At 39.5% G+C, this 9,644-nt stretch overlaps 1 long non-coding RNA gene across 1 annotated transcript; it reads right to left on the bottom strand.

Annotated features, from left to right (window-relative positions):
- Positions 1-8,970: 8,970 nt before the first annotated feature.
- LOC145634786 (uncharacterized) lies at positions 8,971-9,376 on the bottom strand. The gene is made up of 3 exons (XR_014113559.1): positions 9,258-9,376; positions 9,115-9,172; positions 8,971-9,015 (listed from the first exon to the last, which is right to left on the bottom strand). It is a non-coding gene; the product is annotated as an uncharacterized LOC145634786 (long non-coding RNA).
- Positions 9,377-9,644: the final 268 nt, after the last annotated feature.

Here is a 9,644-nt window from a genome sequence, read left to right on the forward strand (position 1 = left end):
CAAGAACGCCGTAAAACGGCGCAGCCCACCAAATCTAGGTCAAATGACCTAGTAGGGGCACGTTCTCTAATGACCCTATTAATAGGAAGATATTCCCCAAAATTTGGGACAGATTCAATAATTTATTGCACCTACCCTACATTCTCTCACATCAAAGAAACACCCGATCTCTGAATCCGAGAAGATCTCATCTCTTTTTCCGCACTTTCTCCCGTTCATACTCAAGTACTAACTTGATCGTCGGAGGCGGAGCTCCAAACACCCGGAGTCTCCGTTGTTTTATAGGTATAGGCGCAGTCGAATCAATCCTCGAGTTGTAACTCTCCCGAGGGACAAAAATACCCAAAAAATTTGGCGCCGTCTGTGGGGAGAGTACCTCAAGGATGGTTCAAGAGTATGTACCGCCTCTTGACCTCACGATTAATCAGCCGGAGGTCTTTACTGACCATGAGGATGAGGATCCTCAGGTCGAAACTTAAATAGCCAAAGATGGCTCTCTCATTACCAAGCGCATCTGTCCTAGAGACACTCTAGAACGAGGTGCAAGCCAGGCGGGTACAAGCAGGCACACTGGTCAGCCGGAAGGGGAAACCCAAACGGAAAACGGATCTGCCCCAGTCACCTGGGACGAAGTCATGAAATTCATGACTAGTTTCAAGGGTGAAATCAAGGATCTGATCACCAAAAGTAAGGCTGGCCCAAGCAAGGGTCAGTCGGCAAGGAAGACTCCTCTAGAGAGGAGGAAGCCAGTCAGGGACAGGAAACCAACTCCGCATCCAAAGGACAAGGCAGCTGGGACCCTAGACTGGTCCAAGATTTTTCTGCCCCAGAAGAATCAAAGAAATCGCTGCCAAGAGGAACAACCGGTGGGTAATAAAAAATCTAATCCCGATGCTTGGCAAATCATTGAGCGCAGGAGAAGTCAGCAGCTGTCTGAGTCAGCCTCTACTTTGAGCTTTCCATGCATCTTCAAGAATACATCTGCAAGGAATATTCAATCCTTGCATGAGAGCCGTACAGGCTGTAATACCGTCCGTTCTTGCCCTTAGATTATTGGGAATGCACCGTACGTACCCCCTACGGTCTATGGTCCATATTCTCTTCACTTCATGCAGCCGACCCTCTTTAGGGGACAGGCGGCATATAACGTTCAACCTTTGGATTGTCAGCTCTGTTTGCTTAAACTTGGTGAACAAACTTCTGCATTTACCAAGGAGATAACGAGGTTGCATAGCCGGCCAAGGTTAAGAATGTGTTGGTGGGTGCTTATGATGGTATCACAAACCCGGAGGACCACCTCATGGCCTACTCCAACCTCATGCACATGCAGGGGCTGGAGGATGCTATGTGGTGCCGGTGCTTCCCGGCTACATTGAAGGGCATTGCCCAATAATGGTTTGGCAACCTGCCTGCCGGATGCATCGACAACTTTAGGAAGCTTGCCTTTAACTTCTCAATGAACATCCCTACCAAGAAAACAAGTCTCGACTTGAGCACCATCCAACATGGAGATTTAGAAGGACTTCGCTCCTACATCAGGCGGTTCAACCAAGTGAGAATTCAAACTCAAGGGATGTCTGATGAGGTAGCCTATACAAACTTCTTCAAGGGTCTGAAGGATGGATCAACTTTTAAGTTCGACGTTGTTCGAAAGAGGGTTTTCACCCTTCAAGAGGCGTTGATAGAGGCGGAAAGATTTATTCAAACCACCGACCTCTGCTCGTCCAGCCATCAATCGGACTCCAAGAAGTCCGACAAACATAAAGAGAGTCGGTCTGCTCAGCCGGCTCAGAGAGTTGAAGAGAGAAAAAAGAGAAAAAAAGTTTGGGCAGTTGAAGAACCTGACCAGATGTCCAAAAATAAAAAGAAAGAATTCAAACCGTAAGTCTCACGGTATGGATTCAATAAAGACAGCTACACCATCTTTACAAAGGTGAAGGACCGGCTGACTATTGAGAAGCCGAACCCTATGAAGAGTTCCGTTCAGTCGCGGAACAAGAATAAATTCTGCCATTTCCATCAGGAGGTGGGCCATGACACCAACGACTGCTATAGTCTCAAGCGGACGTTGGACCGTCTGGCTGACAAGGGCCTGCTGAAGTCCTATGTCTTGAAGTCTAAAGCAACTTCTAAGACGAATCTGGGGCAGTCGTTAAAAACTGTCCAACCTACTAGTTGCTCGGATACTAAAAAGGACCCGATATACACTATAGCAGGCGAATTCGCAAGCTGTGGCTCGACCATTCGGGGCACCAAGGATCATCTAAAGAGAATGATCCACTCATTTGATGATGGACAATCGTCCTCAAGTGGAACATTCCCAGACGTCCTCATCACTAAGAACGACCGCATGACTACGTAGTCGTTACTGAATGCAAGGTTGCCAAGCAGCTGGTTGGCCGAATCCTCACAGACACGGGTAGCTCCTCTGATCTCAGCAGCTAAAAGTGTTTGTCTAGGCTTAATTACAAGCGGGATAGCCTGTGCGACGTCTCCTATCCATAAGTTGGCTTTGGAGGAGGGGTCGTGAACCCAGTCGAACAAATTGACATACCCATCCGGCTGGGGGAGAAAGGGAAAGGGCGACACATGCTCGTCCGGTTCCTAGTGGTTAAAGAGCTGACCGCTTACAACATCATTCTTGGCCGACTTACTCTGAATGAGTGCAAGGCCTTCATCATCCCAGCTCTCATGCTTCTAAAGTATGACAAGGATGATGGCTCTGTTGGCTCCCTCAACGGGGATCAGAAGACGACAAGGGAGTGTTATCTCTCGGACGTCAAGTCGACTACTGTCGTAGCTGGTCAGTCGAAGGAGCCAATATATTGACCTTGACGACGTCAATGACCTTGATTCACCCCGTCCAGCAGCCGCAAAGAAAAGAAAAACTGAACAGCTGGTGGAGGTGAAGAAGGAGAAGAAATAACAATCACTGATTGGGGAACGGTTAGATGATCTCCGTCCCTAGCCGACTAGTGAGCACATTGATATCCCTCTGGATGATAGCCGACCAGAGCGGACGGTTAAGGTAGGGACGACTTCTTTTGAAAGGCTTGGTGCAGACTTCCACCTTCGGCTAAAAGAATTCAAAGACATTTTTACCTTTGAAGTGGAAGAGAGGCTAGGCATCAACCCGGATCTTGCTGTCCACAAACTCACTGTGGATCAAAAAAATAAGCCCATCCGGAAAAAGAAAAGAAATCAAGGTGAGGAAAGAAGTCAGGCGGCAGCTGCTGGGGTCAAGAAGCCGTTAGACGCCGGGTTCATTCGACCATGTCACTTTTCTGATTGGGTTACGAACGTGGTGCTTGTAAAGAAGTCGAATGGAACTTGGTGCATGTGTGTAGACTATACTGACTTGAACAAGGCATGTCCAAAGGACAGTTACTCGCTTCCAAAGATCGACAACCTTGTCGAATTTACAGTCGGGCATGCCTTGATGATTTTTATGGATGCCTACTCCAGCTTCCATCAGATCCCCCTGTGTAAAAAAGATCAAGAAAAGACGGCCTTCGTAAAAAATCAGGGGTTTTTCTGCTATATGGTGATGCCGTTTAGCTTGAAGAATGCGCCGGCTACTTTCCAACGGATGATTAATACCGTCTTCATTAATCAGATTGGAAGGAATTTAGAGGCATATATTGATGAAATGATAGTCAAATCAATGCTACAGACGGGTCACCTTGCTGATCTCCGAGAAACTTTCACCACACTCAGGCGGCATAAGGTCATGTTAAATCCCAAAAAGTGTGTTTTTGGTATTAAGTTTGGGAAGTTTCTCGGAATCCTGTTTCATCAAAGGGGGATAGAGGCTAACCCCGAGAAAATATAGGCGGTAATTGACATGAAGTCACCCCACTCTGTCAAGGAAGCTCAGAGGCTTACCGGTTGTCTAGTTACGCTTGGGAGATTACTCAGCCGGTCAGGTGACAAATGCCTTTACTTCTTCCAAGAAATTAGGAAGAAGACTAGTTTTGAGTGGGGGGATGATGCTGAGGCGGCCTTTCAAAAACTGAAAGAACATTTACACTCCTTGCCAAGACTTGTTATCCCTTTTCCAAAAGAGACGCTCTACATGTACCTAGCCGTCTCAGATGATGCCCTAAGTGTTGTTCTCATCTCTGAGAGAGACGACAATCAGCTCCTGGTCTATTTCATTAGCCATGTCCTCAGAAATGCTGAACTCCGGTACCCCATGGTTGAAAAATTTGTTCTTGCTCTTTACATGGATGTTAAGAAGTTGAAACCATACTTCTTGGCACATTCGGTGGTGATCTACATAGATCAGCCCCTCAAGTGGTGTAGACACCCATTTGTGTCTCCCCAAAACCAAACCTAGTGATGAATACCTTTCATGTCATTTGATTATCAAACGAAGCGAAAGTGTGAAAAGTCTAGTGATGAAGATGTTTTTATTAAAATATCTCTTCTTTCTGTTTTTGAAAATATTTCTTTTCTTACCCTATTTTTTGAAAAACGTGCATTCCAATTTAGTGTAGTCCATGATATGGGTCCAATAATGGTGTAGTTGGATGGGGCTTGAAAATACCTTTCCAACAATATATTATAAGCCCAATTCCGATGAATAATGAGGAAGTTATGGCCAAAATACTAAACTGAGCTCGAATCGGATCTTACCTATAGCCCAATGATCATGTGGAGGGTCCAAAGGTCTAATCCTATTCCTAAACTAATTAGGATTAATTAGAAGCTTCTATAATTTTCTAAAATATCTTAATTATCCTCTTTGAAAAGATAAGATTAAAGAATTTGAGTTAAATAAAAACTTTCCTTTTATAAAAACTTTCCTTTTTTTTTTTTTTTTTAAAAATCCTAATTCTATTGGAATTTAAAGATGTTTAAAGACATTTAGATATTATTTTCGTGATTCATAATCTGTATCCAAATCTTATATGGTTGGATAGATCTTGAAATTATCTTTCCAATGATATATTATAATATTAAATCCGAGCTATAACAAAAAATATATGAATGAGATACAAAACTCTATCCAAAACTGATACCGTCCTACTATTTCGGTCATATCTTCTTATATACAAAATATTTTAATGTGATTCTAATTGGGTTGGAAAGTAGACTTCAAGAGATTTCGAACGACATATTATGTGTCTTATTTGGACTTCTGGATCAAAAGATATGATAAAAACAAAATCTGCAAAAAACTGCTGTCTATCGAGTTCTATTTCGATTCGAATTCGGATTCTTTTCTTATTCTTCGACTCTTTTTTTTCTCTATAAATAGAGGTCATATCTCCCCTTTTCAATCATCAACTCTCATCAATAATTTCTTGATTCTCTATCTCTTTCTAAACCTATCTTTTTACAAACACAATTCCTCATACATTAGCACTAGACACACCTAGCCAAATTCGAAGTTGCCTTTGCCCTAGACGTGAAAGGTTTTAATTTCTGAGGGTTTGGTCCCAAATCTCTCTTTCAATTATTTAATTTAAATCTTTGATTTTATTTTCCTTGAAGTTACTAACGCGTGTATTTTGTTATTAGAAAGAGGTACGAGGCACCCAAGTAAGTGCTTTAATTGATTTATTGATTTTATGATATAGAAATCATGCTTAGATTGTTATTTTGATTCCTAGTATCATGTTAGGATGTTTTATTGATTCCTAGTATCATGTTTAGGATGTTCCTAGTATCATGTTAGGATGCTTTGTTTAGTATGATATTTAGGGTGATTTGCTTATATCAATTGTGATTCGTGCAATGCTTCCTATTCTCTTCCTAATATCATGTTAGTATCATGTTAGGGATAAAGCTTTGATTTTTATTGTTTAGTGACATGCTAGGGTTTGTTATTAATCTTGTTAGTATCATGCGTAGGATCTTGCTATTATTATACTTTATTTTTTAACATGAACATGATTATGAATATTATTATAATTATAATTATTGTTATTATTATTATTATGTTGCTTGATATATTATTATTGTTATTAATTGATCACACCTTTTATGCATGTTTAAAGGGAATTGGTACTTGTAATCATGCTTAATAAGATAATTAATAATCTTGTTTAGGGTTACTTTGATTATAATTCAAGTGATCGCCAATAATAGTTTGTTTGTGCACTAATATTCAACCAGCATAGATAAACAGGTTTAGGGTAAACCTATTGATTGCATGTTAGTCAAAAAGCACACATGAATACGATCAGAATAAAGTAGAGGCTTATTATTAGGACAGGTTCAATCTCTTTTAGGTTGGATTTGTACCTTCATCCCCGTACTACCAGTCATGGTTCCAGACCTATTGCAGTTGACGATCTCTTGGATCGTTAAGGGGTGTAACCTTCACCTCGTGAACGATTTACAAGTTCCGAAAACTTGTTGGCTACTCTTTTGCTCTATCTTCTTTCCCTTTGGACGCCACCGTATGATCACAGTGGGGTTCAAGTTTGGGATAATGCTTGAAATATCCCCTACAAGCGGCCAATGACAACCCTGGACACATCCGGCAAAATGCTCAAATGGGCTATTGAAATGCAAAGTCTTGAAATCACCTATGAATCAAGAAAGTCAGTGAAGGGTCAAGCGTTTGCCGACTTCATTGTCGAAATGACAAGGCCGGTTGCTCAGGACAACCTTGATCAGGTTTGGAAGGTGCATGTACACGGGAGCTTTACTATGAACGGCTGTGGTGTAGGTAGGGGTGTTCAAAGAAACCCGAACCGGTTGTCCCGACCCGACTACCCAAAGACACGCAAAATACCTGACGGGTATTTTAGCAAATTTTGTCAATTTCATGGGTCGGGTACCCGACCCGCTAAAATTCCAAGTTCATGGGCCGGGTCATGGGCCAGCTTGTTGGGGTTGCGGGTACCCGCTTATACCTGTTTAAAAAAATACCCAGTGATGATGTTTTACTTTATAACGAGTTAAGCGGGTCTCGACTTTGGCTTTGAATTGAGATCCCTGATAACTAATTAGTTCATGTAGAACTCCATATCTAAAAACTATGTTTCGTTCGAGAAACTTTGCAACATGTTTAGAAGTGATATTTACGTAAGAAGCAGCCTCAATCCACTTGGTAAAGTAATCAATGGCTACTAATACGTACTCGTGTCCTCCTGCTCCTGTTGGAGAAATTTTACCAATTATTTCAATTCCCCAAGTTGAAAAAGGATAATGGGAAGTGAGATTGTATAGTTCGGATGGTGGAAGGTGTTGTAACTTAGCGAACATTTGGCACTCTGGACATTTTTTTAACATATTGTATGCAATCATGTTCCATAGTGGACCAATAGTACCCTTGTCGTGAAATTATTTTTGCAAGCATTTTACCATTCATGTGAGTTCCACAAACACCTTTGTAAGTATTCTCCATAAGGCGTGTGGTTCACTAGGCGAAAATATGAATTGGCCACCGGTTCAAACCCCCCCAATGCCACCGGTTTTGAACCGGTGGTCATTTGGGGGGTGGCAATAAACCCAAGCAAGGCCACCGGTTCAAAACCGGTGGCAAAAAGGCTTATTGCCACCGGTTAACCGGTGGTAATATTAATTATGGCCGCCGGTTAACTGGTGGCAATTTAAATGCGCGGTTTTTTTTTGGTGGAAAACTGACTTTTGCCACCGGTTTTGAACCCTTGGCAATAATAGGGATATATATATATATATATATATATATATATATATATATATATATGTATGTATATATATATATATATATATATATATATATATATATATATATATATATATATATATATATATATATATATATATATATATATATATATATATATATATTTTTTTTTTCGTTTTGCCTGCAATTATTCCTGCAACTGATCCTGCTATAATATTCTGCCATATTATTGTTATAAATTCTGCCATAATATAATTATTATTAATAATCATAACAAGAATTATAAATATATATTTAGACATTAATAATTAAAAACCAAATGCAATACAATAAATAAAGTGTGATATAAATAAATACAAACAATACTAACTAGTCAATATTGTAGTCTAAAAGTTAATTAACAAAGTATAAATTCAAAATGATGTGACATTTACAATTGAAGGTGATGAAAGATGCCAGCATGTCTCGAACTTCATTAAGGTCCTTGCTTGTTAACGGATCTCCCTTTTTCACCTTGCAAACTTGGAATATATATAAATTATGTTAGAATTAATTAAATTAGTTAAGTTAAACATGTGTAAATAAATATGTAAAAAATTAAATACTTAGGTCAAAACGGTTTATAAGAAGGCCTAAAAAACTTCTACTTTGCCCATTTTCTACATTTTTTAACTGATGACCATGTTCTTTCTCATAACATGTCAATTATACTTAGTTATAGGTGGCTAAGCCTTGAAATCACAGAAAAAGAGCATTTTACTAAGTTTAAGGACGCATTTTCATCCTAAATAGCCTAAATAAGGCCTAAATGACTTCTACTTTGCCCATTTTCTACATTTTTTAACTAATGACCATGTTCTTTCTCATAACATGTCAATTATACTTAGTTTTAGGTGGCTAAGCCTTGAAATCACAGAAAACAGCATTTTACTAAGTTTAAGGACGCATTTTCATCCTAAATAGCCTAAATAAGGCCTAAATGACTTCTACTTTGCCCATTTTCTACATTTTTTAACTAATGACCATGTTCTTTCTCATAAAATATCAAATATACTTAGTTTTTGGTGGCTAATCCTTGAAATCACCTAAAAAGAGCAACTTACTAAGTTTTAGGACCCATTTTCATCCTAAATAGCCTAAATAAGGCCTAAAAGACTTCTACTTTTCCCATTTTCTACATTTGTTAACTAATGAGCTAGTTATTTCTCATAACATGTCAATTATACTTAGTTTTTGGTGGCTAAGCCTTGAAATCACAGAAAAAGAGCATTTTACTACGTTTTAGGTTGTACCTCATCAAGATGTATGGTGTTGGTACAATGAGTCGCTATGTCAAGCATGAATTTCATCACGTATAATCCACAATCAACTCCATTATCTTGTTGTGGGCACTAGTATAGGAACAAATCAAATGAATCACACATCACATAAAATCCACAAATTGTTTTAGCAATGTTTATTAAGATAATCACAATATGATGTGGCATTACCATAGGTGATTTCCATGTAGGACCCCGTGGAGCACGACCATGTATCTTCTTCATAATACTATAGGAAAGTAAATTCAAATTTGATTAGTTTGACTATTAAATGAGTTAGGTTAAGATAATCAACACTAGGTAACTATATTTACTTTTGTAGTACAGACATCACGAGGTACTTCTTTGTTGATCGAGCTGAATCAAGGTGAAAGATTGTGTTATTAGCAGGACAAATCACCATGAGGAACCAATGAAACCTACATAAATTCACAATACACAAACAAATCAATAATTAGGGTACAACATATAATTCAAATGTAGAAAGAGTTGAATTACACATGGTTAAACGTACTCCTCGTAACATGGGGCGAATATGAACTTGTCTCCCGCATGCATTGATTCCCTAATACTATGATTAACATAATACATCACCTCGGGGGAGTTGTGTAAGATTCTAATCTCGGATGTCTGTTCGGGGCATAACCACCCAACTTTACCAAGGGAATTAGTGTCACTTAAGTGTTCCCGTAGTGCTCTGC

This window comes from Chenopodium album, chromosome 6 (genome assembly GCF_948465745.1).
Source record: "Chenopodium album chromosome 6, dcCheAlbu1.1, whole genome shotgun sequence".
Taxonomy (NCBI): domain Eukaryota; kingdom Viridiplantae; phylum Streptophyta; class Magnoliopsida; order Caryophyllales; family Amaranthaceae; genus Chenopodium; species Chenopodium album.